Below are 23,579 nucleotides of genomic sequence, written 5' to 3' on the forward strand. Positions count from 1 at the left end.
TGACCCAGGATGTGATCTATTCTGGAGAATGTTCCATGCGCACTAGAGAAGAATGTGGATTCTATTGCTTTGGGACGGAATGTTCTGAATGTGTCTGTGAAGTCCATTTGGTCCAGTGTGTCATTTAAAGTCTTTATTTCCTTGTTGATCTTTTGCTTAGATGATCTGTCCATTTCAAATTCCAAATGAGTTTGGAAGTTTTCCTTCCATTTCTATTTTTTTGGAACAGTTTCAGAAGAATAGGTATTAATTGTTCTTTAAATGTTTGGTAGAATTCCCCTGGGAAGCCATCTGGCCCTGGGCTTTGTTTTGTTGGGAGATTTTTTTGATGACTGCTTCGATTTCCTTAGTGGGTATAGGTCTGTTCAGGTTTTCTATTTCTTCCTGGTTCAATTTTGGTAGTTTCTACATCTCTAGGAATGCATCCATTGAATTCTTCTAACATCCTGCAGGGCCCCAGGACATTGAATCCCTCTTGTCTATTCTGGGGGAAAATATATTTCCAGTAGTGTGTTTCCGTAGGTGCAAGAGTACACTTGGTGCCATACCTTGTTGCCCAGGCTATCCCGGAGAGTTGTGCATTGGGGCCATTCTCTATTAAGCCATTTGGGTGTGGTCCTGATTCTTGTTGAGGGTGGCCAAGCCTTAAGAGGGCAAGCTTCCCAGTTACAAAGAATCTACTCATCCTTTGAAAAGATATATCTAAAAGAACAGGCTGACCATAGGAGACTGTTTGGGACAATACCAGGCATTTATATTCTAATTATTATTATTATTTTTAAAGATTTTATTTATTTATTTTGACACAGAGAGAGAGAGAGAGACAGTGAGAGAGGGAACACAAGCTGGAGGAGTGGGAGAGGGAGAAGCAGGCTTCCTGCTGAGCAGGGAGCCCGATGCAGGGCTCGATCCCAGGACTCTGGGATCATGACCCCAGCCGAAGGCAGATGCTTAACAACTGAGCCACCCAGGTGCCCCTATTCTAATGATTAATAGTGCCCCTTTCTTTTAACTGTCAAATGGGATAATAAATTAACAGTTACCAAATTCCAAGTTTAGCTCTCTGTGTCATAATTAAATCACAGTTGCCCACTTATAAATTGCCCACTCTACACTGAAAGCCTCTGATCTTCAGCTACTTTAGGAAACAGTCTGTTTGAAAGTGGCATTTGCCTGGGATAGCTAGCCAATGTGAGGAGAGCCATACTATCTAAAGAACAAAGTCAAGTAGAACATAAGGAAAGCATATTCAACTCTGTTGCAGTTGGGGGAAAGAAAAGACTTCACAAATTAAATATTTTGAGCCAAAGGGAAAGGGTGTTGTAGGCAGAGAGGACAGTGGAAAAAAGGCTCAGATAGAAATCTTTTGGGGAATTGAAAGGTGACGAGAATAACTGAAGTACAAAGGGAGCAAGATGGATGGATGAGCCATAAGAAAAGAGACTAGATGGGGAGGCGGTTTCTGGATCACACAGGGGCCTTGGTATCTTGTTGGGGAGTTTCAGGTTTATCTTGCAGGTCAGTAGAACTCATACCTGGCTAGTCTTCTGAAAACTCAGAAAGAATTTTAGATGCTAATTTATTCCAAGCCAAACATAATTTTTTTTAATGTAAGTAAATAAATGTAAATATGGACTGAGTACTGATTATATTAAAAAGAAACTGTCATTGTATTTGTAATTTTGCAAAAAAAAAAAGGAAGAAGTTTTAAATTTTTCTTTTCTGAGATGTATACTTAAGTACATAGGGATCAAATGATATAATGGTGGAATTTGCCTCAAAGTACCCCAATAGAAAAAAAAAAGGAGAGAACAGGGATGGAAAAAAAATGGGGATGGGTATAGGAAAATGCTGATTTGTTGAAGTGGAGGGTTGATATCTTGTATTTGGCACCTTTGAGTATTCAGAAATTTTCTTTTTTTTAAGATTTTATTTATTCATTTGAGAGCGAGAGAGACAGAGAGCACAAGCAGGGGGAGAGGCAGAGGGAGAGGGAGAAGCAAACTCCCTGCTGAGCTGGGAGCCTGACATGGGGCCCCATCCTAGGACCTGGAGATCATAACCTGAGCCGAAGGCAGATGCTTAACCATCTGAGCCACCCAGGCACCTCAGAAATTTTCTTAACAATAAGTTAAAAAAATAAAATGCATATGCCCTAGGTTTAACCTCAGATCTACTGAATTAGGATTACTGGGTAATAAGATCAGATGTAGAAACTGATTTGTGGGGTGGTAGAAGATGGGCAAGGGGCAGGGGAACCATCTGGAAAGCCAAAGCAATTGTCCAAGAGAGAGACAACGAAGGGTTGATTCTCAGCAGTGGAGGTGGCCAGAGGAGGTAGGCATGAGATGCATGTAATTGTAGTTTATTAGACAAGGCCTATGTCTGATTAGATGATGAAGGTGAAGTTGAAGGTGACTCTTGAGAGACTAAATGAGTGAATGAATGGTGCCATTACTGAGATGGGAAACACAGAAGGGGCAGACATGAGCAATGAGAACCAGAGGATTTGCAGTTTCAGCTATTCTAAGTAGTAAAAGTATTTGAGTCTCCTCTGTTAATATTATTCCAATATTTTTGCCACATTTCTTTTTTTTTAAGATTTTATTTATTTATTTGACAGAGAGAGACACAGCGAGAGAGAGAATACAAGCAGGGGGAGTGGGAGAGGGAGAAGCAGGCTTCCCAGGGAGCAGGGAACCCGATGCGGGGCATGATCCCAGGACCCTGGGATCATGACCTGAGCCAAAGGCAGACGCTTAACAACTGAGCCACCCAGGTGCCCCTGCCACATTTCTTTTTACGTAAAATCACTATAAGACTTGAACTCTATGCAAATAATATAATGCAAATCTCTGTTCCATCTTCCAGGAACATATCTATATTCAGAGTTTCTAGCACATCTGCCTATGAATTAATTTGACCTGATTCACTATTTACAAAGGCACATATCCTCAACCTCATAGCATCCCTGATTTTTTGCACTTTCCCTCTCTGCCTTTCCCCACTAACATACCACTCTTGCCATTAGAAAATAAGCAACAGGCCAAGGCTTTTCAGTACACAAAGTACAGTGTACTTGCTTGTCTTTAATCCTCCCGAAAGTGTGGAGGTGTATGCAAACACACCCAGATGCTCTGAGACCCCAAGATCACCTGCATGTGTGCTCTCAGCATTTTTGTTTTGTTTTGTTTTACAGTCATTTCCTTTTTTGAGTTATAAGAACCTGAGCCTGAGACATGACATCTTTTGGGAAATCCAGCTAAAGCCCAAGCTTTCCAATAACTAGGTTTAGATTTAAGGGACATAAATAAGTGGCCTGTGCATTCCCTCTGTGTTGAGAAACTCTCTAGAGACCCAGGTCTTTCCTGTAATCTCCACGGGCTCTTTGCAGAAAGCTATATTTCTTCCAAGTCTGTCTTTTCATCCCTGTCTGAACCTGCCTTCATCTTCCTAATGGGTAATTAAAAAATTACAACCAAGAGTATTAAATAGTAAACCCCTTCCCTGCTGTTCTCTGTTTAATTTCTGCGGCCCCAAGCAAAATGTCTTAAAAAGAATTAAAAAGAGCCACCTTTCTGCTTGCAAACAGCACTCTGGAGGGGGCAGATGCCTTTGTTCTAATGCGGAGAGGCCTTTATTCTAATGGCCTTTATTCAATGCAAGGTATGCTTGGGCATTATTTACATCTTATTCCAGAGAGATAAAGTTTTTGTTTTGGGGGTGGGGGTCACATTCTCTCCGACATTATGACTTCAGTTGTGTGTGTTAAAGAATTTTGGGGTGTGTGTGTGTGTGTGTGTGTGTGTGTGTGTGTGTTTCCTCTTCCCTTGGTGCCTACTAGTTCCATTATACACTGAAGCAACTGTGAGTTTTAAAACTCATATTTCTTTTTCATTTAAGTTAGAGGTCTGAGCTTGATGAAAACTCATCCCAATTCATGATGTGCATACTTAAGCAGCTGCTTGATTTCATTTGCAAAGAGAGATCTTGGAAGGCAGTGTCTAAATAATAATCAACATAGTGCTCTACTTGCATTTGTTTATACATTATCTTAACACTTTATTACATATTTTAATAGGACAAGAGTTTAAAAGCCAGAATCAGACATAGCCAGCTCACTCTATTTTAGACTGTTCTTCATCAATTGTTTTTTCTTGTGATTATACAGTTTTACTTTATCATCCCTTTGATAACAATTTCTGCATGAAAATTGACTTTATATTTCATTTTTCCCGTCTGTTATCTTAGCAGCATTCATACGCAAACACCCTTTGTGCTATGCTGGTAATATAACTGATCAGGCGAAGCTGTGCCATAAGAAATCAAAACCATAATAATGTCTTTGGGTTTTGCATTTTAAATACTGCATTCATTGTTGCACTGAGGTTTCTGATCCCTTTCCAGACATTACAGAGATTACCTTTGGTAATGCCTATTTCATTGTACTTTGATATAAAATAATGTGTGTCATAAATCATCTGAGTGACTGTCATTAAACAGAAAAGCACCTACTTAGGATATGTAACAATTTGCTTTTCTAATTTGAAGAAGATTGAAGCATTTTAATTATAGAAGATCTTTATAAATGAGACTGGAATTCAATATAAAATTGTATTCTTTACAGAATTGTGGGCTAGAAATAATAAAATCTGTATTTATTAATTTTACATTATTTTTTGCAAGGGCTAAATAAAACCATTCTTAGGAGGGTTTCCTAAATAAAGCCCTATAATTTTGTCACCGTTAATCTCAGAAAAAGTTATGTTTACTTATTTGAGAAAAAGGCAAAAAAGAATCACTTGTTGTGTAGGCAAATTCACAATTGTAAATTTAAAAACTTTTTAAATATAAAGCTGGGAACATCATTATCTAAAAAGTTGAGAAAAGACAAAGAAGGGGCATAAAAGGACAAGGGGTGGGAGGAGAGAGCTATTTAAAATTGTTGGTGTGCTTCATAGTTTCAAGATTGCTTCCATTTGGAAGAGGGTGGAGGTTTGGAGCCCTTCTCAGTAAAAAACAATTTAAAATTATTGGAGCCCTCCTCTTTAAAGGTGATCAGGGTTCTGCACACAGACACTGTAGCGAGATTTAAAATTATGAGAGGTCTTCACATTGTTTAAAACATTGATTTTTTATAAATGGATTTCCACGTTTTATTTCTTCAGTGACTAGGTCATTATAGCAGCCTAGACACTGAGGTACTTCATTCTGAAACTAGTTTTTCTCTTTGGCTCCTTCTCTTTTCCTTCCTTCTACTTTTTTTTTTTTTTTCCTTAATAAGTTTTCTAGTTTCCCTTGCTGCTGGGATAGACACATCATTCTTTGTTCTTGCTCATAAATCACTCTGTGACCAAGGGACCAGGAAGTTATTAGGGGTGAGGGGAAGGTCAGGTCGAAAATTCAGATTGATCTAACCTGTTCTCGCAAAATAGCACTTTACCTACCCCAAACCTAAAGCAAAGCGCCAATGCAAGGCTATTCCGATATGACTTTTAGCCATGCTTCATGCGCGAAGAGGCTTCTGCAGCTTTTACCAAGAGTGTTACAAAGAGTCATAGGAACCGCCAAGTTGTCATAGGTAAGTATTCAGTTAAAATTACATTTGCTCATACACATCCGTTCAAGTACACTTTCCCTCTTCTCTGTCTTTTCTCTCTTCCCTTCTCCCTTTGTCTCTCATTGATATGGACAGCTAAGACAGAAATTCTGAAGATTCAGTGTGGAGGCTGATTAAATTGTTGAGGGGTCCTTTAGTTGGGAATTGTAGATGTCGCTTCTTCCCTTGGGTTAGAAATGGAGTCTACTGCGAACACACACACACACACACACACACACACACACACAGAGAGAGAGAGAGAGAGAGAGAGAGAGAGAGAGAGACTTACTTATATAGACTATAGGGATTTGATAAGAGAGAATTAATTCAAGGTCCTGAGTTGGGATAACACATACATATTTTTCCCAGTCTTTCTCTCCATTGCAAGAAGAAAATTCCTTCCCCTGCTCTGTCGTCTTCCCCGTTGGTTAAGTTTTTAGGTAAGTGGAAGCAGTGTTCCATGTGTTTTGTAAAAAGCTATATCAAAGTGAATTGAACACGGTATTAAGTTTTTGTCAGCTCAAACTCATACCTGCCACGCACAAGGTTTTTTGGCCTTTCGTGGAAATCATAACTTGAGTCAAATCTAAAGGAACAGAGAAAGCAATAGAGAAAAGCTATCCAGATGTTGCTCATTCTGCGCGATTGTAAATTTCAAAGTACCAGCTTTCCATCCAGATTTTAGTGCATTGGGAACTATATGAAAATTCCAAGACATCCTGGTTTATTGAAATGTCTGGCTATTTCTATATGAATTTTACAACAGATGTACTGAAGTAAGCAATAAAAGTATGATAATAAAGAACATTTCCACATCAGTTCACTAAACTACTAATCTATAATGAGGACCAAAACTCAGCAGCAGAGGAGGGTGATTTTCATTACTATTATTTTTTAACTCAGTGTCAATTATTCAAATTTTTCTTTGATTTCATTTCTGGTCAAAATTTCAGGGGGTTTTAGGCATGGCGTATGTCTTTTTTGCTCTATTCCAAAGAAATTGAAAGCTGAATTTCAGTCATCCTTTTTTTTAATCATTAAAAATAATATAGGAACATGTTACAGGCCTTTGAAGTTATCTTAACAAAAATTTGTTATCATTTTATTATTATATGTAAGACCCAAGAAGCTCAAATCTGATGCTTGGAGTCCCTTTGGAATCTAAAGTTTGGGTCTGATTCTCACAGTCTATGCTGGGAGTAGAGTATCACACTCCAGAAGCTGGAGGCTTGGCCTAGGCGTGTCTCTGGTGGTGCCCATTGACTTCAAAGCTCATACTTCTGCATGAAGAAGGTGCACCACATTCATAGGCTTTTCTTGCTTTCTCATTCTTAGCCACTTTCCAGCTGACTCCTCTGTCAGAGGATGAACAGAACATTCCAGGATGCAGTCCCAGGAATGGGACCCCTGGGGTGATACTAAGTTATTTATATCCTTTTCAAGGATTTGCAAAGCTGTGCGATTAGAATTTGGGGATGAATGGGCCTACCCTGAATTCCTCATCGTTCCTCCTAGCAAGACCTACTATTGATCAAACAGGTCTTGAAATGGAAGGAAAAATTAAACAATGAAACAAAACCAAAAATGAAATGATGTCACTTATTTGATAATATGTGGAGCTTTTTATTCTTTCTCAACCCCTTCTCTACTAACCTGTGGGCATTGGAAATTAGATGTTTTTTAATGATTAATTTTACCAGGAAGACTACAAGAGCCTTGGGAAGTACAGGAGACAATCTAGGGGAAGAGGAAGGGAGTGGAGGCAGGTCCGTAATCCAGGATATGGCTACCGGAGAGCTGCTTGAAGGGCAGGGCTGTAAGGCAGTTAACAAACAAGTCTGTCATGGAACACATGCAAAGCAGTTATGGAGGCCTCGGCTTCATCTTCCCTAAGCTCTATTTTTTGGTCACATTTGGGAAATATTAGAGTGATTAAGATTCATTTGCTCTTCTCTGGAATTTTGAAAATTATTTTTCTGGAATTACTCAGTTTTCCCCAAGTAGGTTTTGTTTATTTCTTTTCCTTTTTTTTTTTTTTTTTTTTTTTACTATAACATGGTCCTCATTGGTCACTTCATATATTTTCCTGTTACTTATTTGGGAAGTCCTGCAGCCCTAGGAAAACAAACAAACAAAAATGACAAGCAGGTGGTGGAGGTGGTAGATATAAAAAGAAGAAAATGTCGGTGACCTCTATTTACTGAGACAATCAGCTCTGTTTTCTCTGAGCAGGGTCACAGGGGCTGAGCGGGGTCCAGGCCGCTTCCCTTTTTGTTGTTTTTTATTTGTTTCTTTGTTTTTCTTTGGAAACTCTTAGTATATTAAAAAGCAAGCATGGCCAAAACATGGATGAAAAACTGTAGTATAATTCAAATATTTACATTTAACAATCAGTAGTTGTGAAACTGAAATACAATGACCACATATTGAAGTTAACTTGAAGATCAAAAGTCAAAATCTGAAGCTCTCATGAATGTGAATCATGGGACACATTCCCAGCCTGCTTCTCACTGCCTAGCTCTAAGCAGGACATAGGCCTGCCCCCGACTACGTTACCTACATATTGTGGGCCAGGTACCTCACCCAGGGCCTGGCCAGCGGTGGAGCTCAAAGATAAATTAGTTTCCTTTTCCTTCCTTCTGCGATTTTTTTTCATTTTATTTAGACCTACACTTTGAAGATGAACTTGGGGTGGTGTTTGTCAATGATGAATAAACTCAAGTGAAATTCTTCTTGCCTTGCAAATGCTGGTCAATGTGAAGGGAAGCTGTGGTGGGGTGAGGAAAGGTGGATCATTTGCATCCACAAAGGCGTGCATGCTGCTTGCTGCCAAGGAAAGAAAAAAGGATGCAGTAGTGTGAGATACCCGGGGAACTACAGGCTTTATTCTGCCATCCTGCTTTCTCCTGTTGTCCTGATGAGATATTTCTATCTGGGAACCTAAGGCAGCTTTGATACGCTTGAGTCAGCTTTGTTTTTTTTTTTTTTTAATTTAATTTTTACTATGAAAAATTTCAAATGTACACAAAGATAGACTATAAGGAACCCCCATTTTCCCATTACTAATCTTGAGTGATGATCGGTGATGCACTTTAAAATACACATCTGTGGAAATGGCTGCAGGAAGATGGAGGTGGGTGTCTTTGCTCCACCACAGTCTGTTTCCACCTGTGTGTACATGGAACTAAACCTCATACACCTGCATCCACAGAAGGCTTCATAATTGCTTTTGAACCAGGAAGACCGTATCATTGCCGTGGAGAGGGGGAGTCAAAGTGAGTAAGGTTAGAATGACTTACTCCTAAGTGGATGCTTTCCTCATTCTTAATTTCAGCCTTGGAGGTAACTTAATGTTTATTAACAAGCAGGGGCAAGGAGGGGAAAACCACTGGCTGTACACTGAAACATGTTTTCTTCTTACTTGCTTGCTTTGAGAGAAGCCAGTGTGTGTGGTGTGTGTGTGTGTGTGTGTGTAGAAATGGGAAGAAAAAAAAGAAATGGGAAGAAAAACCAAGATGGAGAAATAGAAATACCTCAAGAAAAGTGAAATTGTAGCTGTGCTAATCCCTAGACTATGTTTTTACAGAGCACACCTGGCTTCTGGAAGGGAGGCTTTTCTTACTGTCAATGATAATGTCAAGTACAGGGCACAACAGAGGGTATTTAACAGGGCCATTGATGTATCCCATTGTGTAAAGGGAAGTGTACAGCTCTGTATCCAGGTTTTCCTTTGATATTATCATCATACAATGAAATGGTTTCTAGTGAAAAACTGTGCCAAAGATGAGGCAGAACTGACTTGGCACTAAGAGTATTTATTTACGTGCTGTTAGTGCGTGCCACGGTTTACTAAATAGACGGACAGGGTTGCACACAGCTTTGGTGGCAACTGGAAATTGTGATATCCACTTTAGGGCTTTACCACCTGCAGCTGAAGGATCTAATACTGGAGAAGTTACTTAATCTCTGTGTGTTTCAGCTTACCCACCTGTGAGAACCTAAAGACAATGCTTGCCTTCTAGAGGGATAGGTGCCAAGAATGTTGAAAGGGTGATGGGTAGTTGTGAACATAAAACACTATGGCATCCTTAAAAAAAAAAAAAATACTCTCCCCAGTCCATACGGTGACCAATCCCACTGAAGTCTCCAGATTCTGGTCTGGCTTCAATGGCTGTGCAACATATGCAGGCACAAGGGCCCCACGCTTGTTTAATGTGATGTCACCATCTTGAAATTCTTAATCGTTGAAGAAAGGGCACCCCATATTCATTTTGCACTGGGCCCCACAATCCTGTAGTCAGTCCTGTCCAGAGGCTGATCTCAGAAAAGCTAAGATTCTAAAATATCTTGAGAGGAAAATTTGAGGTCAAGTAGACCTCAGAGAAGCTTGTTAAGGACTATCTACCCTGGGAAAATTAAAGCAGATCTCCTATAGATTGTCATTTCTTGGTGCCATGTTGACATTTCCAGGACTCACTTTTTTCTTTCTGTTGTATCATTTCTCTATGTCAAGCACTATTCAGAAAGTTCAACAGTTCTGTAGAGTCTTTGAAACACTCCATTCTTTAACATTGGTTATATTTTGTTGGTTAAAATTTGAACACATCTTGCTTTCAGTGAGAGGAAACTTTTTTTTTTGTATGTGATTTCTTCTAAAACTGGGATTTTTCACTCAATTTTCAAAAGAACAGCATTGTTTGTCTGTGTTCCTATTTACCTGCTAGGAGCTTGTAGGACCAGGGGTGATAATGAAACATTTTAGATTGCACGGAAGTTCAAGAACACCTGTGTTTTTAGCTACTTCTGAAGATGGCTAAGGAATACCACCTATCTTTAAGAAATTTTTTAACAAAAAACTTTACATCTCAATATTCTGAGGAAAAGAGAGTGTAACCTCAGGAAAGCAGCTACTGAGTAGCCTGGGGCCTGGGGTTAGCAAGATGGGGTGAGAACCCACTTGGTGGGCAATGGGAGGTGTGAGTGGGGCCCGACCAGAACCCAGGTGTTCTATGGAATCTGCGTTTTATGAAGTCTGCAAGGATGCGATTGCACCTAGTTAGCACAGTGCTCATGCTCGGCTACATTTCCCCAGGCTACAAAATGACTGGCTTTATAAACTGCCAGAGGGTTTTTATTTATTTCTTGTGTAGGAAGCAACACCTCAAGTACCGTAAAATCTCTTTCCTACCGTGAGAACAGACACAGAGTGGAGTTGCCCCCAATCCATAACTTGCATACACTGGATAGATGTTACAGTTGGAAGAGCTAAAAAAAGATCCTCCCTTTTTGTTCCCACTCCAGCTTAGCACCAATTGGAAGAGAGACATGGAAGTCAGACAGATGGAAATGAAAGTATCAGCTTTGAGAACCATGCTCAGGTCCTTGGGCAACTGAATTTGCAAACACCGTAGCTCTGTGTCAGAGTCATACTCACTGGGTCACAGCAAGGGGAGCGTAGGCATGGGAAGTCCAGAGCAGGTACACTGGGCCAGCAGAGAGCTCCGTAAGACAGAAACAGCAAGTGCCAACCGTTCCTTCTCTCCAGCTCGCCAATCTGACAAAGCAGTAGAGAGGCAATGGGAAAGGAACTCTGTGCAAATCACTTCATATGAAAACATGAGGATTAAGACTGTCTCCCGACAACAAAAACAGCTATTCCTATTGAGTTGAACATATGATATCAAAAAGTAAAACGTCATGAATTCACATGCCAATAGTTGAGAATTTTTTTTAATGTTAAAAACAAATCCTTAAATCCTGTAAAGAACACTGACTAGCCCAAAAAATCTTCTGTCATTTAAGGAAGGAACAAGCTTACTTTCAAGGACTTTTAAACTTGCTTTAATAACATCCAAAACAATGGCCACGTTAATAACATTATTATTTCTTGTTCATGAAAATTTCCATTAGAATGTCTACATGACTATACTACAATAGACCTGTTCAAGGTTCTACACGCTCTGGGAAGTAAAGGCAGGCATTTCTTTAAGAGAGTCTCTAACTCATGATAATGGCAGCAATGGACTCAACAAGGATGCCCCATCTGCCTGAATGAGGGATGCTTTACCGTATCAGCAAATCCAGGCTGGTGACACGGGGAGAAATGTGGCGACCCAAAGACCTTTTATGGTCTTTGTCACTGGGCTGCCTGTCCCCTAGAGTTGTCAGCTTCAGCTTCAACCCTTCCTTAATGAAACTACTCATTTGGCTGAGGCACTAAGAGACTCCAGGAGGCAGGAGGGCCTCCTCTGGGCCAGTCTGAGGTGCTGGCCCTTTAAAACTGGCTTGCATAGGAGCCCATTGATGCTAACCTGAAACCCCCCAGTGCCAGGAGTAGAATCAGTTCTGGTTTGAGTTAAGCTGGGTCTGAGAGATTCCCTTCCTTTACACAGAATGTTTGCAAACATTAAAAAGTGGACTGGGCTTCTTATTTCAGCGTGAAAGCTTTATGGTGTTATGGGACAAAGAGGAAGGTAATTCAGTTAGGGAGTAACACAATCACCTTTGATAAACTACACTTTTAGGTCGCCTTGGATGCGAAAAGGGCACTGGATGGGGGCAGGGTGGTCTCCCTGACTAATTTATTCCCAAAGCCTGCCAGTGTTGGAAAGGAAGGGCACCTGGCTGGCTGTCGGGTTTTCTGCTGGCACATACCCTGTTGGAGGGGATACTCTGCCTATTTGCAGACGGCAGCAGCCTCTCTTTCAAGTGATTTGTTATAATGACGATGATTATTGTTGGATGATTCTAGTCACCCACTGGCAGGATTATAGTTAAAAATTTGGCAGTGTTTGCATTATAAATGACTATTTTTACAGCTCAGCCATAAAAGTTTACGTAGGTCTGAAATCTGATATACAAGCTCTCCATCCAGGAGTGCTTTCCTTTCAAATAGAATTTTAAAAAATGGTTAATAAAATTGGTCTGTCTAATTTTCCTGAGTTATATGAGTATTTTGGAAAAACAGAAATGTATCATTTGTATAGGCTCTCTACACTTTTTCTCAGTTGGTCTTCAGTTTAAACAAGGTGCTATAAAATTTAAATTATTCAAACTGATCTTGGATGTATTGAGAAGAAATGATATTGTGCACAGGGCTAGACTAGAGAAAAGGAGAGGAGCAGACAGTCTTTCTATTTAACTTTAAAAACTCTATCTGTGGCCCACAAGTAGAAGCCCTTTTGGAACAATTACCACTTTGTATTTTCATTATGCATTTTATACTTCTAAGTACATAATCACCTGCTCATGTCTATCTGATAAATAATGAGATTTTTATTTCACATTTGCATTGTTAATTACAGTATATTACAGCAGTAAGATACCAGGCATCTGTTATTAATAGAATGTAATTTTTTTTAGATAACAAGGGCACTTTAAATAGACATAGAGAAAGAACCCTTTATTGGAGGCCACCCAGATCTGTTGATAGCTTTTCATTTGTACTTTCAGGTAGATGAGGCAGGAATGGAGGAAAATACCACATGAACTGAAGCTATCAAGATAAAATATAAATGTGACTTACAGTCTGGCAAGAGTTTATGTCCTTACCCTTGAGGAAGGAGTCAGTTTTGTAAATGCCAATGAAATTAGAACACATTTAATGTTGAAAAGATTAAAAGTCCAACCCATGAATTCCCTCTAAGAGTTTGATAACCTCCGGTCACAATATGAGGGCCCAGTTGGAAGAGCCAATTCTAGTGGTCTCAGGATCATTATCTTTACTACCAAAAGATGATTCTTCTGGGCAGGGTCATTTATTTCCCCAACTCCAATGCTTGGGGTCTTACTGAGAGGTAATGTGGTGAGAAAAGCAACAGACAAAAAAAAAAAAAAAAAAAAAAATCTAGGAGCCTGGGAATTCTCCATCTGCCTACTACAATAACCACCTAGATTGGTGGTTACCTATCTGAGTAAATGAGGAGTACTGGAACTGTATTAAGCATCAGAGTGCAATGAATACACCATGAAAAGCAGATGCATGATAAGAATGCAAATAATCAAGTAATGACTTCCCTTTGGGAAACACTCTGCTCAGGTCAGTGTTGGATGTATTCCTTTTGCCAAGAGATTTTACCACCTTATCAGCCACCACAGAGGGATACAGAACTGTTCTAGCACCACAGACTCCCTCAAGTTGCTCCTTAATAATCATACCCTCCGTCCAACCCCAACCTGATGTATTCTCCATCATTATGATTAGCATTTTGAGAATGTTATAGAAATGGAATCATACAGTTGTAGGCTGGTTTGAGGCTGGTTTTCCACTCAGCATAATGCCCTTGAGATCCATCTAAATTGTTCATGTGTCAATAGTTTATTCCTTTATATTGCTGAGTACCTTTCCATTATATGGATGTAGTACTGTTTGCTTATCCATTCACTCGTGGAAGGACTGTTAGGTTGTTTCTGGTTTGAGGTTATTATAAATAAAATTGCTATAAACATTCATGTACAGGTTTTTGTCCAAACACAAGTTTTCATTTCCTTAGGAGAAATCACAGAAATATGATTGCTGGGTCATATGGTAAATATGTGTTTAACTGTATAAGAAGCTGCTTATATAACTGTTTTCCAATACAACTTTGCCACTTTACATTCCTACCAGCAAAGTATAAAAGATGCAGTTGTTCTGCATCCACACCAGTATTTGGTATTATCAGCATTTATACTTAAGCCATTTTAATAGGTGTGTAGTGGTGTATGTCCTTGTAGCTTTAATCCACATTTCTCTATTGGCTAGTGACACTGAACAACTTCTCAGGTATTATTTACTATTCATATATCCTCTTTGATGAAGTGTCTGTTCAAGTTATCTGAAGTATCAAGTTCAAGTCAAGCTTTGAAGAAGTTTTGTTCTGTGTTATGACTGCACTCTCCCCAGTGTATCTTCACAAAAGGCTATAGTAATAAATTAAATTTCTTTCCAACTATTGTGAATGCTGGCCATGCTGTAATGGGACACAAGGCAACATTAAAAAAAAACAAAAACAAAAAACAACTTGTCAGTTTCTTCTACCATATCTTTTCCTGGTTCCATATTCCATGTCTGTATGCTAGGAATATTTCTTTTTGGTTTCTCAGCAGAGACAGAAAAATCTCACTAAATTCAGATGACAAAAGGAAGAGGGAGAGTGGAGCCAGGATGCCACAAGCAAAATTGTAGGTGAAAATATATTTTTACAGAAATGTAGGTAGATTAGAAGTCTGATTCCTATCAAGAAATCGTAAGTTAGGTGTAAATATTAGATGTATCACAATAGTTGCTTTAGTGGATGGCTAACTCCAGTAAAAAATAGAATGAGAATTCAGAATTGACTTTACAAATGGAATCTTTCATCCAGCTTTAGAGAGTATTCAAAATATTAGTTGACTTGTGACGTGGATAGAACTGGAGGGTATTATACTGAGTGATATAAGTCAATCAGAGAAAGACATGTATCATATGACCTCACTGATATGAGGAATTCTTAATCTCAGGAAACAAACTGAGGGTTGCTGGAGTGGTGGGGGGTGGGAGGGATGGGGTGGCTGGGTGATAGACATTGGGGAGGGTATGTGCTATGGTGAGTGCTGTGAATTGTGTAAGACTATTGAATCACAGACCTGTACCTCTGAAAAAAATAATACATTGTATGTTAAAAAAAAAAGGAAGAGAGTAGGAAGGGAAAAATGAAGGGAGGGAAATTGGAGGGGGAGATGAACCATGAGAGATTATGGACTCTTGAGAAACAAACTGAGGGTTCTAGAGAGGAGGGGGGTGGGGGGATGGGTTAGCCTGGTGATGGGTATTAAAGAGGGCATGTATTGAATGGAGCACTGGGTGTTATACGCAAACAATGAGTCATGGAACACTACATGAAAAACTAATGATGTAATGTATGGTGATTAACATAACATAATAACATTTAAAAAAATATAGTAGTTGACTTGAAAGCTTCACTTTTCCAGGTCTGAATCTTTTTCTTAAATTAAGATACATTAAAAATTCCTAGGAAAGTGCATTTTAAAATTTTTCATGTGTAAATATTAAAAAGCATATTAATCTAAGTAAAATAAAATTTATGAGTCTTACTTTGAAAATCTAATCAAAGCACATGTTTCCTTTAATAGAGAAAAAAAGGTGTGACTTAAGAAGCTGAAGAAATAATGAAAGACCCTTAATATGAAGAATATTTATTTTGAGCATCTTTTATATTGGCATTCCTTTATTTTAAAGCCACCTCCTTACACCTGGGCATCCAGAGTCTCTGCCTTGTGTCCTACCTGTTTGAGACCCTGCTTTGACCCAGGATTGGTGCTTCCTTCCCTTCAAGGAGAAGATTCTAAGCAGTCAGTGGAATGCTCACTTGGAGTGTGCACTACATCATCCCCCTTCAGGAACATCTCAGAGCCCAGGGACCTGGAATTCCCTTCCCAGAGGGATTGAACCTATTTCCAAGGCCAATACATGCCTCTTCTTAACATCTCTTTCTTCTTCTTCTCCAGGGCTAACCAGACTTCTGGGGTGTTCCCTGGGAGGCCCCAAGGGTGCTAGGAGTGGCTTTTGTGCGATATGGTTGTGGACCGTGAGTGTGCACTACATGCTGGGGTTTCCCATTCATGCGTGTGAGGCCTTCCCTGTCCAGGATGGAGCCAGGCCTTTGGCTAGGGTAGGCAGTAGGAGGTGGGGAGCATTTGTACTCTAGCTCTGGGCCCCACAAACAGCACCTGGTTCTAAGAATGGCCTGTGAGTTTTCAGAAGAAATACATTTCAAGCTCCACCTCAAAATTCACCAATGCCACAACTGGAATATTTCCACTTTTAATTCGTGTGGTGTGTTTCATCTCCTAACAGAGACACTCTGACAACTCCTATAATACTTAGTCTGTACTGTGCAGTTTAGAACTTAATTCTATTCTGTCACATACATTGAACTGTTGTTTTGAGTTTTATTTTCTTTTGTCTCCAACTAGACTCTAAGTCCCTAGAGATAAGACTTATGCTTCAGTGGTATGTACCTACTATAGCTAGCAGAATTTTGAATACAGAGTAGGTAATAAATATCTGTTGCTTGACTGATAAACCTGTAATGCCTTATAAATATGTTAAACAAGACTTAGGCTCACAGTTTTAAAACCTGAGTTTGTTGAGAAAAAGAAGCAGTTTCTCAGGTGCAAAAGGAAACAATAAATTGGGGAAGGGAGAGTAAAATCAAAGGAAATCATTTCAGCATCTGGCTTAGCTTGCCCAGACCCCTTCCCCTTCCTTGTGTCCCACCATCACCTCAGAGTCCTTAAGATTGATAGGCAGACCTAGGTAGGATCTAGGAGACAGGGCCAATTTCAGTTGTAAAAACAGTGGTAAGCAAGGGATTTGAAGAGCTCTGTTGTTTCACAGCAAACAACTTATTTGTGCCCAGATCAAAAGTAAATAAACAGAATGGTTTTGAGTGTGATTAAGAGGATTACATGTTAGAGAATCTGCTTTTGCTATTACGGCACAATCAACAGAAACCTCCTCTGCTTTTCTGCTCTGACACTACCAAGTTTTTCCACTAAAATATCAACAAAGTCAGTTTATTCTTCTCAAAATCAATTTCTGTTATTTTTCTAAGGTTGATAGCATGGATTCTTTGACAGTTAAAGGCTTTAATTTGCCTTATAACATAGCATGATTTGAGTTGTCTGTTTTTAGACTCGACTAGACTCCTTGCCAACTGCCTGTATAACTAACTGGTCTACTCAGAGAATGGGACCATGCTTTCCATAAAAAGAGGAGGATCTCGGAGCCCCAAGACTCCTAGGAAGTATGCAGAGTCTATGCTATTTCTATAATGATACTGGTATGTTATCTGCCTTCTCACTTTCATCCTCTTATGAACATATAATGGAGTTTTCCAGAGGCCACATGACGTGATGACACCTTTGCTTTGATGAATAACGGACTGTGTCTTGTGTATTCTGGGGTCTTACAGATTTCTCAGTCGTAATTTCTTTTGTTTTTGTTGTTTTTAAAGATTTTTTATTTGAGAGAGAGATAGCAAGAAAGAGCACAAGCAGGGCGGGGAGGGGGAGAAGCCGTCTCCCTGCTGAGCAGAGAGCCCAATGTAGGGAGGGGCTCAATGCCAGGACCCTGGGATCATGACCTGAGCTGAAAGCAGATGCTTAACCAACTGAGCCACCCAGGTGCCCCTTAATTTCTAATATAGAAAATACCTGTAGATATAACCCATATAAATAAAAGCTCTTTGGGGTCCTCAATTTTTAAGAGTATGAAAAGGGTTCTGGGAGTAAAAAATTTGAGAACCACTGTCTTAAAGACAAAAAAGACTACCTAGATCTTCAGTTAATCCTTGAGTATACCAAGATTCAGTGGAAAATCAGAGAAATAATTAAAAGTTAGAAAATCAGATTTATAAGAAGAGGTGAAGGCAATGGGGACTGATGAGTCTGGAGAAGAGAAGCCGGAGAGATGCCTTAATAATGATCATCAGATATGTGAAGGGTTGATGTATAGAACAAGGAGAGGTTGGCTGACGTGCAGTGTGTGAGATTCAAGCTAGAGATAAAGAAGAATTCTCTGACAGGGGCTGTTAAACAGCAGAGTGGGTGAATGACAGGCTTGTGGAATCTCCTCCTCTGGAGGTCTTTAAAAACCAGCTAGATTTCCATCTGTCTGGTATGATTTAACTCCGGCCATGCCAGAAAGCCGAGGGGATGGAACAGATGAAGTCTTGGGCTCCTCTTCCAGCCCCTTGATTCTGTAATTAACTTGATGAAAGGAGCTGTGGTGATTTGCAGTGCAGGGTTTAGACAGGAATGTGCTTGCTGATCTTGGGATAGGTCTTGTGTGGGAAAGCCAGAGGTTAGCTTCATGGCTGGTGGCGATCCATATCATCCAATAACATGATTGATGCCTGGAGACACCCATTTCAGGTCAGACTGAGAAGGAATGGGCCCTAGCTCCCTGCCTAACCTTTCTCATTATCTAAGATCAGCGAGAAAATTAATTTGATAGGTCGATTTTAGTTAGCTCAGGTGGGACCTGGAAATTTTCAAATAATAGATGTAAATGTAGGTTTTGGGGCATGAAATACTCAGGATTCTAAAAGAAAAAAAAAGTGCAGTTTTTAATTTTATAGAAGGACAGTATCAGAAAGTCCAAATGGAAAGTATGAGAATAATACTCTTCATGGACGTAGCCTTTCAATTTTCCTGTGTGGTGGTGCTTTATTTTTCCTTACAGAATTAGTAGAATTTCATTGCGTCTAGTTTCCAAAGATTTTGCATTTTGGAAATCAGAGTTTAATGTTTCCCTGTGCTGGGTCAGAGATCCAGAGCATCAACCAAATTCCAAGGTAGTTTGTTTCTTTTGCTTATCACTTGAATTTCCGTGAACAATGTGCTTGGGCCAAAAAAAGAGGAAGGAAGGAATGCAAATTTGCTGGGCTTACTGTTGGATCCCTACAGTAGGGACAACACAGTAGAAATCAGTAAAACCATCTGGGATAATGAGCTGGATTAGAGAATATAAATGAGATTTTATCTAAATGTAGACCCAATCACCATGGTCTGTGTTGACACTTAAAAAATATTTGGATCATGCATTAGTCTGTCTTGGGTTGATTGATAGAAAACAGAGAAAGAAGACAGAGCTGGGAAGACCCCCTTGGGTAGTTTTTGCAGTGTAGTTTGATCAGATACCATTCAGGAAAACAACCCTGGCAGATAGCAGATAACCCCATTGTGGGAAACGATTACCAGGCTCTACCTATCTCCAAAAGATTCTAAGAGGCTACTGACCTCTCTTTTGACAAAGCCTTGGTGTTGAATGAGATGGGAAGACCAGGCCTGGGGCAACGTGGTAAATACACTTTCTGTCCCAGAGAAGAAAAGTGGGATAATGTCATAGAAGCTGTAAGACAATAAACCTCTTGAATTATTAAGACTCATATCATGCGAATACTTAATTATGCCCCTTGATGTTGAAAGAAAGAGGGCAAGGAAAGGAATTCCTGTTTTTAGAAAGGATGGAATTAGTCTAGGAAAAGTATTATTCCAAAAGGTATCTAGTAAAATATCACAGATAGACTTTTAAAATGAGTTTGATAATGTTTGTTTCTTGTTTCTTATAACCACTCTTGCAGCTAAGCTAGCTAAAATAGCAAAGGTAAGGAAGGATAGGCTGCTGGGTAAACGCTCATCTTCTTTGTGGCTTAAGAAGGAAATATTTTTCTTTTTGGGCCCAGCAAACTTGTGACCATGCAGATCTGAATAAGACTTTATGGCTAGAAAAGGGAAACATCACTGCTTTGCTTGCTTTTTTAAATTTTTTATTTTTTTAAGCCCCATTCTAAAACCAACGGCAACCCCATCTAGAGGCTGTGGGTGTGCATTAAGGAACTTCACAGTTTGAAGCTTTGACCTTCCTTCCCTTCATTTATCCAAGTTGTTCTTCAAGTCCTTACCTTCTGCTTACTGTGTTCTTCATTGTGCTTTCCCCCATTGGTCTTCCAACCAAAATTTTGCTCATTTTCCAACGCACAGCTCTCCTTCTACTGTGGCCTTCATACCTCCCAGAGCCTCGGAGCACCACCCACCTGCTGCATAAACCTATCGTAAGACTTACCATTATTTGCTTTGCATTAGAGTTAGTCGTGTGTATGTTCATGTTTGTTGCTTAATTGTGTGCTCCCACAGGGCAGGAGCCCAGTAATTTTTATCAGATCTGTCTTACACCTGGTAGTTGCTCAATTAATGTTTAATACTGAGTCGACCTTGACCTTACACAGCTTTTCCAGAAAAGAAGTAAGATCCAGATGCTAACACTGGATTTCACTTCTGGATATATATTTATCAAACCATTCAGTAAAACAACATAACTTATACATTCAAAAACAGAAGTAATGTGAAAACTCATTTCTACATGAATATTCATTCAATTCATTATGATTCAACATGATAGTGACTGAAAGAATGCATGTATGTGAATGCACATGTATGTATATTTGTTTCTGTATGAATGTAGACAATTCATATCTGTATTTTAGTTTTTCCACCACAAACCAAACAAAATTAAGAAGCACTAGAAATGAACAAAACATTTAAAGCATCATATTAAAATCCTTGGTGAATGATATCCTGATTTTATCTTTTAAATATTTTATTTATTTATTTGACAGAGAGAGACACAGCCAGAGAGGGAACACAAGCAGGGGGAGTGGGAGAGGGAGAAGCAGGCTTCCCGCCCAGCAGGGAGCCGGATGCGGGGCTCGATCCCAGGACCCTGGGATCATGACCTGAGCCGAAGGCAGATGCTTCACGACTGAGCCCCCCAGGCACCCCTGATACCCTGATTTTTATATGAAAAACAAAATGAGGAAGAGTAGAATAAGTAACTTTGTTACTTTGTATCTTCCTCACAGAATTTTGTTTTATAAAAATACTGTGCTTTGAAAGACTGATATATTTTCTAAATTTTTATACTAAGAGTCACCTGCTGAAAAAATATGTAAAGATGACATCTAAAAAGTAATATAGTTACTGGTTTTATTTTTCCTCTCTCCTTTACGTGGGGAAAATTACAAATTATTTTCAAGGGAGCAATATGACATTTCCACAGATGGGTAGTTTCTAGGGTAAATGTAAATTGCAGAATAACTTTTTTTTCCCCCATGGGAAATGGTCTCTGTAGTTGTTACAAAGCATACCTTAAAATGAAAAACACTTTGAATAATTATTGTTGGAAGAGATATAATTGCCTTTAGGTTTCTGCAGGACCTGAGTATTTATTCTCTCCCTTTCTGATTCCTCCACCAAATTTCTTTTTCAAATCAGGTTTCAAACTTGAATTAATTTCTGTTTTGTGTGAATTTAGATGTGTGAGAATGGGTGCAAGTGTATTTTACACTACATTTTTAAAGCTTCTCTTGGGAGATTTGTTTTTGTAAAGTTCACTATGCTTGACCACACAGATTTTTTTTTTTTCTTGTTAGGGGGCAGAAGTCAACATCCCAATTCTTTTGTTTTAATATACAGAACCAGAAACACAGAGTGGGTCCCACAGCCTGGCCATGACAGAACTTGGTTTGACTGAATTTTGGGGTTATTTCATATATTCCACTTTAAAAAAATTTGCATTGGTTTGCTTATTTTTCAGCAAAATCATGCCCTTCATAGAGACTGTATCAATCACAATATTCATGAAAAGTATAGAATCTGTGATCTAAAGAACATAGGTTCTAAAACGATTGACTTAAAAGCATTTCTTATTTTTATCCTTCGGTTCTCCAGAAGGTCCTGGGGAGAAGCACTTTCAACGTAGATATGAACAGGATTCTCAGTGTAGAATGGACTCCCAAGTTTGGTTAGACCACAATGAAGTGTGTTGAAAGCCATTAGCAATTAAGAGCATAGCTCTGTGCTGATTTGCTTTATGGTATATTTCATGCTGCTCATGCACAGTAGGTAATACACATGGATTCAGCATAAATTTAATTTTGCACATTAAGTAAAGTGCAATAGATAAATTATGCCTGAAGAGGAGCCACCAGCTGCTGTAGCCACTTCAACTAATGTACCCCGGAGGTGCCAGAGCACATCACTTGTGTCGAACCACTAATGCATCCTGGATATTTGCATGGATACATTTGCTGTGTGGAGCACAGCACACAGGCTCCACAGGGCCCAAGGAAGGGAGGGGGAGGGGAGGGGCCAAGGAAGGGAACTGGTCCAGCTTCCTGGGGCTGGGCTGCCTTCCCCCCCACCCCGCCCCGGGCCCCCGGGGGCTCTTGAGCTTGCTTTGCCATGCCTGGCCTCATTCAAGGGCTTGGTGGAAGGGTCCTAGACAGGATTTTCCCATGACCTGGGGAAGTGAAAAGGAGCAGAAGGGACCCCAAACATCCCTCCCCTGGTTTAGCTGAAGAATCCAGAGTCCATATGAAATGGGCATTCCACTGAGGATTCAGAGATCGGAAAGGATGCATTACTGCAAAGATGGCTGAATTAGAGCTGCTGGGGGAACACTTACTTTTGAATTTCTTGGCAACCTTGGACCTCATTTCTCAACCTTAATGTTCACTTTATGGTCCTTTTTTTGTATTTAATATATCTGCATCCCATACAGGGAATTGAAGCAGAATACTCTGAGGGCTTTAAAGGAAGAAAACAGATCTCCACTCTGTGGCAGGATTCATTCCTGTGGCCAGGAATGGTGATGACATGCTTTAAGTTATTTGAGATGACTAAGCAGTTACAAGTTCCACTGGAAATGTGGCTCCAGCCGTTTTCAGCCAAACCCTGATAATGGCAGTTTCATCCTCTTGGCCATGCCCTTCTGGGGCCCTGGGACTGCACCTGTTTCGGGCTTGTGCTCTTTCCCACAAGGTGTGGAGGAATGCCTGGTCGATGCCTGTCGTCGTGTCCTTTTGCCCATTGAAAGCACCCTGCTAGGACTGGCTTTCTCCTACTAGTCCATTTGCCATACCCTCTTCCGGGGTAAATGGACTACAGAGGAGCTGCTGCAGCATCTTATAAAAGGAAACCCAAACACACTGAGGCATGTGACGAGGGCAGACTGGACAATCAAAAAGTAGTAATAGGAACCACTTACCACATGTCACCCCCATGCTAAGTCCTTTACGTGCATGATGTATCTAAATTCTCATGGAAAACGTGTTATCATCTTCATTTTGCAGAGGAGCAAACTGAGGTTTTGAAATTCAAGTTACCTGTCCAAGGGCTATGGGACTGGTAAAAAAGCAGAGCCAGTGTTCAAATCCAGACAGCTGGATGTAGGAGTCATGTTCTACACCATCATATTACTCTGCCTTATTCTGCACGCCAGTACACTTGGCCTTTGGGCTGTAAATTTTTTCCCTGTAAGACAGCATAGGTTTTCTTCAACTCACTTTTTAAAAAAAATTTTACAGACAAAGCAGATCACTCTGCCTTTAAATGGAAACTCTCTTGAAAGGAAATTTGAGATGTTCTTCAAGTA

The sequence above is a fragment of the Eumetopias jubatus genome, unplaced genomic scaffold (assembly GCF_037043125.1).
Source record: "Eumetopias jubatus isolate StellerSeaLion01/CBP00866 unplaced genomic scaffold, mEumJub1_p1.0 scaffold_9, whole genome shotgun sequence".
NCBI classification, from domain to species: domain Eukaryota; kingdom Metazoa; phylum Chordata; class Mammalia; order Carnivora; family Otariidae; genus Eumetopias; species Eumetopias jubatus.